This window comes from Loxodonta africana, chromosome 2, assembly GCF_030014295.1.
Source record: "Loxodonta africana isolate mLoxAfr1 chromosome 2, mLoxAfr1.hap2, whole genome shotgun sequence".
Taxonomy (NCBI): domain Eukaryota; kingdom Metazoa; phylum Chordata; class Mammalia; order Proboscidea; family Elephantidae; genus Loxodonta; species Loxodonta africana.
In genome coordinates this window covers 14816904-14826323 of record NC_087343.1, presented here as the reverse complement: position 1 = coordinate 14826323, position 9420 = coordinate 14816904, and the positions used below count along the sequence as shown (strand labels likewise).

The window sequence follows — 9420 nt, the reverse complement described above, 5'->3', positions numbered from 1 at the left end:
GATCAGAGGAAGACTCATTAACAACATGCTTTAGGCAGATGACACAACCTTGCTTGCTGAAAGTGAAGAGGATTTGAAGCACTTACTTATGAAGATCAAAGACCACAGCCTTCAGTTTGGATTGCACCTCAACATAAAGAAAACAAAAATCCTCACAACTGGACCAATAAGCAACATCCTGATAAACGGAGAAAAGATTGAAGTCAAGGGTTTCATTTTACTTGGATTCACAATCAACAGCCATGGAAGCATCAGTCGAGAAATCAAAAGACACATTGCATTGCGTAAATGTGCTGCAAAAGACCTCTTTAGAGTGTTGAAAAGCAAAGATGTCACCTTGAAGACTAAGGTGCGCCTGACCCAAGCCATGGTATTTTCAATTGCATCATATGCATGTGAAAGCTGGACAATGAATAAGGAAGACTGAAGAAGAACCGATGCCTTTGAATTGTGTTGTTGGCAAAGAATATCGAACAAACCATGGACTGCCAAAAGAATGAACAAATCTGTCTTGAAAGAAGTACAACCAGAATGCACCTTAGAAGCAAGGATGGTGAGACTGCATCTTACATACTTTGGACAGGTTGTTAGGAGGGATCAGTCCCTGGAGAAGGACATCATGCTTAGTAAATTACAGGGTCAGCAGAAAAGAGGAAAACCCTCAACGAGGTGGATTGACACAGTGGCTGCAACATTGAGCTTAAGCATAACAACAATTGTTAAGGATGGCGCAGGACTGGGCAGTGTTTCATTCTGTTGTGCATAGGGTTGCTATGAGTCAGAACCGACTCAACAGCACCCAACAACAACAACATTGTTGTCATCACCATGGCTTTGTAGTGCGTGTTAGTATCTGTTAAGGAAAATCCTCCTTCTTTAGGAATTGTAACTTCTTTATATCTGTGATTACTCAGATACTATTTTGTGCCTTTGTCCTAAGATTTTCTGCTTTGCTCTGTCAACACTCATTTATGACCACACTCATGTAAGTGGATCATTGCATGCATGTGCCTTTTCTTTTATTCCCCTTTCTTCTGACTGGAATGTTACTGTGATACTTAGAGCTCCAACAACCACCGTGTTGAAACGATGTTTAGAGATCAGTATATCAAAGAGTTTTGAGAAAGAGCCTTTTGACAACTTTCCTGATTTCTACTCTGGTGGTTCGTCTGTTTAGTTTGTCTACCTCTTCTTAAAAAAAAAAAAAAACCCACCGCTGTCAAGTTGATTCCGACCCATAGCAACCCTATGGAACAGAGTAGAACTGCCCCCATGAGGTTCCCAAGGCTGTAATTTTTATGCAAGCAGACTGTCACATCTTTCTTCCATTGAGTGGCTGGTGGGTTCAAACCTCTGACTTTTTGGTTCACAGCTGAGTACTTAACTATTGTGCCACCAGAGCTCCTTATCTCTTCTTAGATCAATTTTACTTTATATTTTAGTTATCTAATTTGGGCTATTAAGAAGCCATAGTGGCACAGTGGTCAAGCACTTGGATGCTAACCGAAAGATCATCCATTCAAACCCACGAGCTGCCCTGTGGGAGAAATGTGTGGCAGTCTGCTTGCACGAGGGTTATAGCCTTGGAAACCCTGTGGAGCAGTTCTACTCTTTCTTAGAGGGTTGCTGTGAGTCAGAATAAATTCATTGACAGTGGGGATGTGGATTTGGGCTATTAAATACATCAAATATATTTGAATTGAGCAAATTGTTTCTTTTAATTCTTTGAATTTGCTCTGTATTTATAACTTTATTTCCCTTTGTCATTTATAATTTCCTTTAATACTTCTTTAAGACATCTAATGATTACATTAGGCTTTTTCCATAAAGAAATTCATTTGATTTAGTCATAATTTCTGTTATTCCTCTACTTGCCAGTTAATTTCTATTTTAGTATTTATTAAATGCTTTTTTTTTTATATTCTTTTCCTATATTTATCTGTCTATTTTACTAACTTTTGGAATAGAAAACATTATTCATTTGCTTTCATTTTGTCCTGTTAATTAAAAAAAAAAGGAAACCACATTTTCCTGTAAGCACCAATTTCATTATATTTTTTAGTTTTCAATAGAGTGATTTATGTACCATTATAAATTTTTAAAAATAAGTGAAGTACATTAAAAAAAAAATAGCTATTGAGTCAATTCCAATTCACAGCAACCCTACAGGATAGAATAGAACTGCCCCATAGGGTTTACAAGGCTGCAGATCTTTACAGAAGCAGGCTGCCACATCTTTCTCCCACGGAGACCTGGTGGGTTCAAACTGCTGATATCTTGGTTACCTACCAGGTGCTAAAATGTGTAAAATTGGTGATAAGTTCTATGGAGAAAAATATGTCAGACAAGAGACACAGAAAATATTTAGGAATCATAATTTTGGGTAGAATTTTCAAGAGGCCCCAGTGAAAGGTGACTGTTGAGCAAGTACATAAGGAGGGCAGGAAGTATGTCATGTTCATATATTGTGAATGATCATCACAAGCAAAAGACGCAGCAATGCAAGCCCACTGTGAGAAATACAATGTAGGTCATTGCTATGGCAATGACGACCACTGACAAAGGGTTGATTGTCTTTTATTTTGATAAAGGCGGTAAAACATTTCTGACATTATCTGATTAACATTTTTAAAAGGAAAACTCTGGCTGGTTTGTTGAGAATCCACTGGGTGCAGTATTGGGTTGGAAACACAGAGATACCAAGATAATATTGCCTTGAGTCAGGCCAGCAGTAGTAAAGTGGTAAGAAGTGCTCTGAATTAGATAAATTTTAAGTACAAGGAAAATAAGGACATAAGAGCAAAACAGAAAAGCAGTTAAAATTTCATAGACTCAATGGACTATAAGTCCCCAGGTAATGAAGAAGCTTGTGAGCATGCTGCAGAGAAAATGAGTCAATATCAAAGACGGATGTTTGAAACTGAGAAAACGAAAATTTTGCTGTTATAGATAATGAAAAAATTTACGATATGTCCATGATAACGAGAAGCTGTGAGACTGTGAATAACAAAATCATTTCAGGGGAAGATTTCAAAGATCTAGGAGTATGCCCCCATGTGTCTGTCAGTTTGTTGTACTGTGGGGGCTTGTGTGCTGCTGTGATGCTGGAAGCTATGCCACCAGCACTCAAATACAAGCAGGGTCACCCCTGGAGGACAGGTTTCAACTTAGGTTTCAGACTAAGCCTAGGAAGAAGGACCAGGCGGTCTCCTTCTGAAAAGAATTAGCCAGTGAAAACCTTAAAAATAGCAGCAGAACATTGTCTGATATAGTGCCAGAAGATGAGCCCCTCAGGTTGAAAAGCACTCAAAATATGACTAGAGAAGAGTTGCCTCCTCGAAGTAGAATTGACCTTAATAACATTTATGGAGTCAAGCTTTTGGAACCTATTTTTGCTGATGTGGCACGACTTAAAATAAGAAGAAATAGCTGCAAATATCCCTTAATAATTGGAACACAGAATGTACGAAGTATGAATCTAGGAAAATTGGAAATATTCAAAAATGAAATGGAATGTATAAACATAGATATCCTAGGCATTAGTGGGCTGAGATGGACCAGTATTGGCCTTTTTGAATCCACAGACACATGGTCTACTATGCCATGAATGACGAATTTAAGAGGAATGGTATTACATTCATTGTCAAAAAGAACATTTCAAGATCTATCTTGAAGTACAACATTGTCAGTGATAGGTTAATATCCATAAGCCTATATGACTATTATTCAAATTTATGCACCAACCACTAAGGCCAAAGATAAAGAAACTGAAGATTTTTACCAACTACTCCAGTCTCAAATCGATTGGGAATTGATCAATGCATCAATCAGGATACATTGGTAATAACTGGTGATTAGAATGCAAAAGTTGGAAATAAAGAATAAGGATGGGTAGTTGGAAAATATGGCCTTGGAGACAGAAAAGATGTCAGAGAAGCCATGACAGAATTTTGCAAAACCAATGACTTCTTCATTGCAAATACCTTTTTTCACCAACATAAATGGTGACTATACACATGGACATCACCTGATGGAATACACAGGAGTCAAATTGACTACATCTGTGGAAAGCGACAATGGAAAAGCTCAAAATCATCAGTCACAACAAGGCCAGGGGGCAACTGCAGAACAGACCATCAACTGTTCATGTAAGTTCGAGCTGAAACTGAAGAAAATTAGAAGAAGTCCATGAGAGCCAAAGTATGACCTTGGGTATATTCCATCTGAATTTAGAGACCATCTCAAGAATATATGTGATGCGCTGAACACTAATGACAGAAGAACTGACGAATCGTGGAATGACATCAAGGACATCATACATGAAGAAAGCAAGAGGTCATTATAAAGACAGGAAAGAAAGAAAAGACCAAAATGGATCTCAGGAGAAACTCTGAACTTGCTCTTGAACGTCAAGTAACTAAAGCAAAATGAAGAAATGATGAAGTAAAATAGCTGAACAGAAGCTTTCAAAGGGAGACTCGAGAAGACAAAGTATTACAATGACATGTGGAAAGACGTGGACGTAAAAAGACCAAAAGCAAAGAACACACTCAGCATTTCTCAAGCTGAAAGAGCTGAAGAAAAAATTTAAGCCTTGAGTTGCAATACTGAAGGATTGTACAGGGAAAATATTAAATGATGCAGGAAACATTAAAAGAAGATGGAGGGAATACACAGTCACTATACCAAAAAGAATTAGTTGACATTCAACCATTTCAGGAGGTAGCATATGATCAGGAACTGATGGTACTGAAGGAAGAAGTCCAAGCTGCACTGAGAGCACTGGTGAAAAACAAGTCTCCAGAAATTGACAGAATATCATTTGAGATAATTTGAAAAATGGATGCAGCTCTGGAAGTGCTCACTCATCTATGCCAAGAAATTTGGAAGACAGCTACCTGGCCAACCAACTGGAAGAGATCCGTATTTATGTATATTCCCAAGAAAGGTGATCCAACCGAATGCAGAAATTATCCAACAATATTATTAATATCACACACAAGTAAAATTTTGCTGAACATCATTCAAAAGCAGCTGTATATCGACAGTGAATTGCCAGAAATTCAAGATGGATTCAGAAGAGGATGTGGAACCAGGGACATCATTGTTGATGTCAGATGGATCCTGACTGAAAGCAGAGAATACCAGAAAGAAGTTTACATATGTTTTATTGACTACACAAAGGCATTCAACTCTGTGGATCAAACAAATTATGGATAAGAGTGTGAAGAATGGTAATTCCAGAACACTTAATTTTGTTCATGAGGGAATTGTACATGGTTCAAGGAGCAGTCATTCGAAAAGAACAAGTGGATACCACATGGTTTAAATTAAGGAAAGGTGTGTAAATCAAAAAACCCAGTGCCGTCGAGTCGATTCCAACTCATAGCAACCCTAGAGGACATGGTAGAACTGCCCCATAGAGTTTCCAAGGAAAGGTGTGTGTCAGGGTTATATTCTTTCATTATACCTATTCAATCTGTATGCTGAGCAAATAATTCCAGAAGTTGGATTCTATGAGGAAGAACAGGGCATCAAGATTGGAGGAAGAAGCATTAACAATCTGCATTATGCTGATGACACAACCTTGCTTGTTGAAGGTGAAGAGGACTTGAAGCCCTTACTGATGTAGATCAAAGACTACAGCCTTCAGTTTCGACTATACCTCAACACAAAGAAAACAAAATCTTTACAAACTGGACCAATCAGCAATATCATGATACAATGGGAAAAGTTTGAAGCTGTCAAGGATTTCATTTTACTTGGATCCACAATCAACTCCCATGAAAGCAGCCATCAAGAAATCGAAAGACACATTACATTGGGTAAATCTGCTGCAGAAGACCCCTTTAAAGTGTTGAAAAGCAAAGATGTCACCTTGAAGACTAAGGTACACCTGACCTAAGCCATGGTGTTTTCAATCACCTCATATGCATGATAATGCTGGACAGTGAATAAGGAAGACCGAAGCAGAATTGACACTTTTGAATTGTGGTGTTGGCAAAGAATATTGAATATACCATGGATTGCCAGAAGAACAAACAAATCTGTCTTGGAAGAAGTACAACCAGAACTCTCTTTATAAGAAAGGATGATGAGGTTATGTCTCACATGCTTTGGACATGTTATCAGGAGGGATCAGTCCCTGGGGAAGGACATTATGCTTGGTAAAGTAGACAGTCAGCAGAAAAAAAGAAGACCCTCAGCAAGGTGGATTGACACAGTGGCTACAACAATGTCCTCAAGCATAATGCCTGTGACAATGAGGGACAAGACCCAGCAGCGTTTTTTTCTGTTATACCTACGGTCACTATGAGTCAGAACTAACTCCAAGGCACCTAACAACAACAGGAGTAGAGGGTTTTGGAAGGTTCGCCTACCCAAACTAAGTATTAAATCTGAAGTTTTACAAGAAAAAGTTAACACTTAGCCAGGTGATAAAATCTTCACGGAATTAAGCGTTGGAAGATGACTGCAACAAGGAGGGCAATTGGCTGGTATGACCAGATGACATGAGATTCAAAGCTGGGAATAAAGTTTAAGGGAAAGAAAGAGAGAATGATTTGGAAATGGTCATGAGGAGAAACAAAGATATATGCCCCTCCTCCAGGCCACATAAAAAAACAACACATAGCTGGAGTTAAAAGAGAGAGAGAAAACTTTGCTTTGTGAGGAGACTTCAAAGAAGCAATGGCTTCAGAGAAGAGCCCAATTTCAGTTAAAGCAAGGAGGCAAAGAAGAGCTGTGGCGACATAAGGAATTTTGCTAATGATGGACAATGAGTTCCAGAGGATGCATGGGAAATTTTCAGGAATTAGGGGAAAAAGAATAAGGAAAGTGACATAGGGAATTGTCGAGACACAGTAAACGTTGAATGTAGGTGATGAGAGGTTACTTGTGGGTCTTGGGTTCAACATGGTGACACCCACGCGATTAATCCCCATGATCTCTCTATGGCAGATAAGATGGTAAGGCTATGGCTGTTGAAGAAGAGTGTGAGCTGGAGACTTGTCAGGATCACCCAGAGTTCCAAAGCCTCTTTCCCACCTGCCAATAATAATGTGGACCTGGATGTAGAACACGTAGAACTAGGGTTCCCTCCAGAACTGCAGTCCAATAATAGCAGCAGTATCTGAAACATTTTAGAAATGTGAAGTCTTGGTTTCCAACCCAGAAATACTAAATCAGAAGTCTTGGTTTCCAACCCAGAAATACTAAATCAGAAGCTCTCGTGGTGGAGTGCAGTAATCTGTGTTTTAAAACGCCCTTCAGGTGATTGTACACCAGTTTTGAGAACCATTGTCCTATAACCTGAGTTCTGGAATGCCCTCCCAGTTGATTTATTCCAAAGGTGATCTGTAAACCAATATTTATGACAGAACAGTCTGATTCTAGGAGTTGTGCTTTTAACAGTTGTCTGTATTTCCTGTTTAGTTTGACATATAATGTTTTAAAAATTTCAGTGATATTGAAGCAGTCAGCCAAGTCTTAGAAATAACTGATACAATCAAAATAAAACCCAGAAGATGAAAAATTGAAACAAGGATTATTCTGCTGAGTTTAATTTGCTTAAACAAATCAAAATATATTTGTGGAAACGATTGTGTGTATACCCAAAAAGTCAAAATTAATATTTTTTGATAAATGAAAATTTTAAATTGAAAACTAAACCATATTTTTAGACTCATGAAACTATCATTAAATATCATCTTCTAAAGAAAATCAAAAAAGGTTATTAAGGCTGATTAGAATTATTTGCATAGCGGTCAAGGGAATATGATGAATACATTTATTAATAATGTAAATTTTTTTTCTTTCCCTGAATGCCATAAGATTTGGATATTACAGTCACTTCACACTGTGTATTTGATACAAAGAAATGTTAAATGCAGATGTTTAAGCCATCTGGTATAATAGAAAAAAAAATTCCTTTCAAAACTCTGATTGAAAGGATCATTAATAAATGAATAAGATGGAAATGGAGTCACTACTATTAATTTACATTTAACGCCACATGAGAAATTGTCAGATTGCACATGCCATTACCATCAGCAACACTGGTTAAAAAAAGAAAAAAAAAAAAGTTTCTCATTAAATATTAGAAGATTCACTCCATAAATAAGCAGGCTAGATTAATAAATTTATTTACTTGACAAATTCATTCAACAACTCAGATTGCTCTTTTAGTCTTAGGTTTATTCAAAGCTGATTCTGGCATCTCTACACTTGAAACATTCACACCCCTGATAGTACAGTCAAACAATAAAACACCCTTGCCACTTATCATAAAGAAAAGCCCCACTAGTGAGAAATCTTCATAATTAGCATTTATGTCTTTGGGCTTACAATACCTTCAGTCATTAAGATTTGCTGATTTGCACATACTTCTAAAAAATGGGCTGGGAGCTCTGGTCAGCAGGTGGCAACGCTAGCAGGGGGAGGGCAGGGGAAGGTCAGCCCAGGGCAGAGAAGGCCCAAACATGGCGACGCGCTGGCCATTGAGCCGGGAGAGAAAGCCGAGGACAGCCAGTAGACCTGCACATACGGAACCTGCATGCGCCATTTACTTCCGGGATTTAAACAGATTTCCAGGAGCCAGGATGGTGTCGCCATGGCAACCGAGGGTGGCTCTTTGAAGCAGTTGCCTTACAGCAAGAGAAACAATCCTGATATAGAGGAACTAGACGCCTCTTCCTCGGTGCTGGGGAGAGAGCCAGCAGCTGTTTTCTGGAAAACTGTGGAATGTGGCCTTGGAAGCCCAAGAGGGCCTGGTGCTCTCTCTGCAGTTCTGCTGCTGTCCTATGACCTCTTTGTCAATTCCTTCTCGGAGCTCCTCCAGTGGCTCCCATCATCCAGCTGGTCTCTTCATCATCCAGGATATTGCAGTCCTCTTCAAAATCATCATCATTTTCTTCAATACCTTCGTCTTCCAGGTTGGCCTGGTCAACCTCCTATTCCGTAAATTCAATTTTTTTTTTTTTTTTTTTATCATCCTGACAGCTGCGTACTTCCCTCTCCCTTTACGTCTGGGTCATGAACTTACGCTGGAAAAACTCCAACTGCTTTGTCTGCACAGATGGACTTCAAACACTATATTTCAGCTGTACTGTTACTTGTACAAGTGGACAGCCGTGAGGCTGGGGGATCATCCCTTCTACCAGGACTCTCTGTGGCTGCTTAAGGAGTTCCTGCAAGTCCGAAGGTGACCTCTCTTGTCACACTGATGGATGCTTCTCCTTCCTGATGGAAGCCACATTTGTTGCTCTGAAGTGGGGGTGGGGGGGAGCGGGGCGGTTGGCACTGTGTAGTATGAGGAAGCAGGTTGGCTTTCCCAGGACAGGCTCGGGCCAGTTGTTCAGCATTCAGGAAGGAAGAGCTTCCCTCTTGCATATTAGGGTGTTCCCCAGTACAGACTCCATC

At 39.2% G+C, this 9420-nt stretch overlaps 1 pseudogene; it reads left to right on the top strand.

The window, feature by feature from the left end:
• Positions 1 to 7831: 7831 nt before the first annotated feature.
• Positions 7832 to 9206, top strand: LOC111749988 (transmembrane protein 138-like; annotated as a pseudogene).
• Positions 9207 to 9420: the final 214 nt, after the last annotated feature.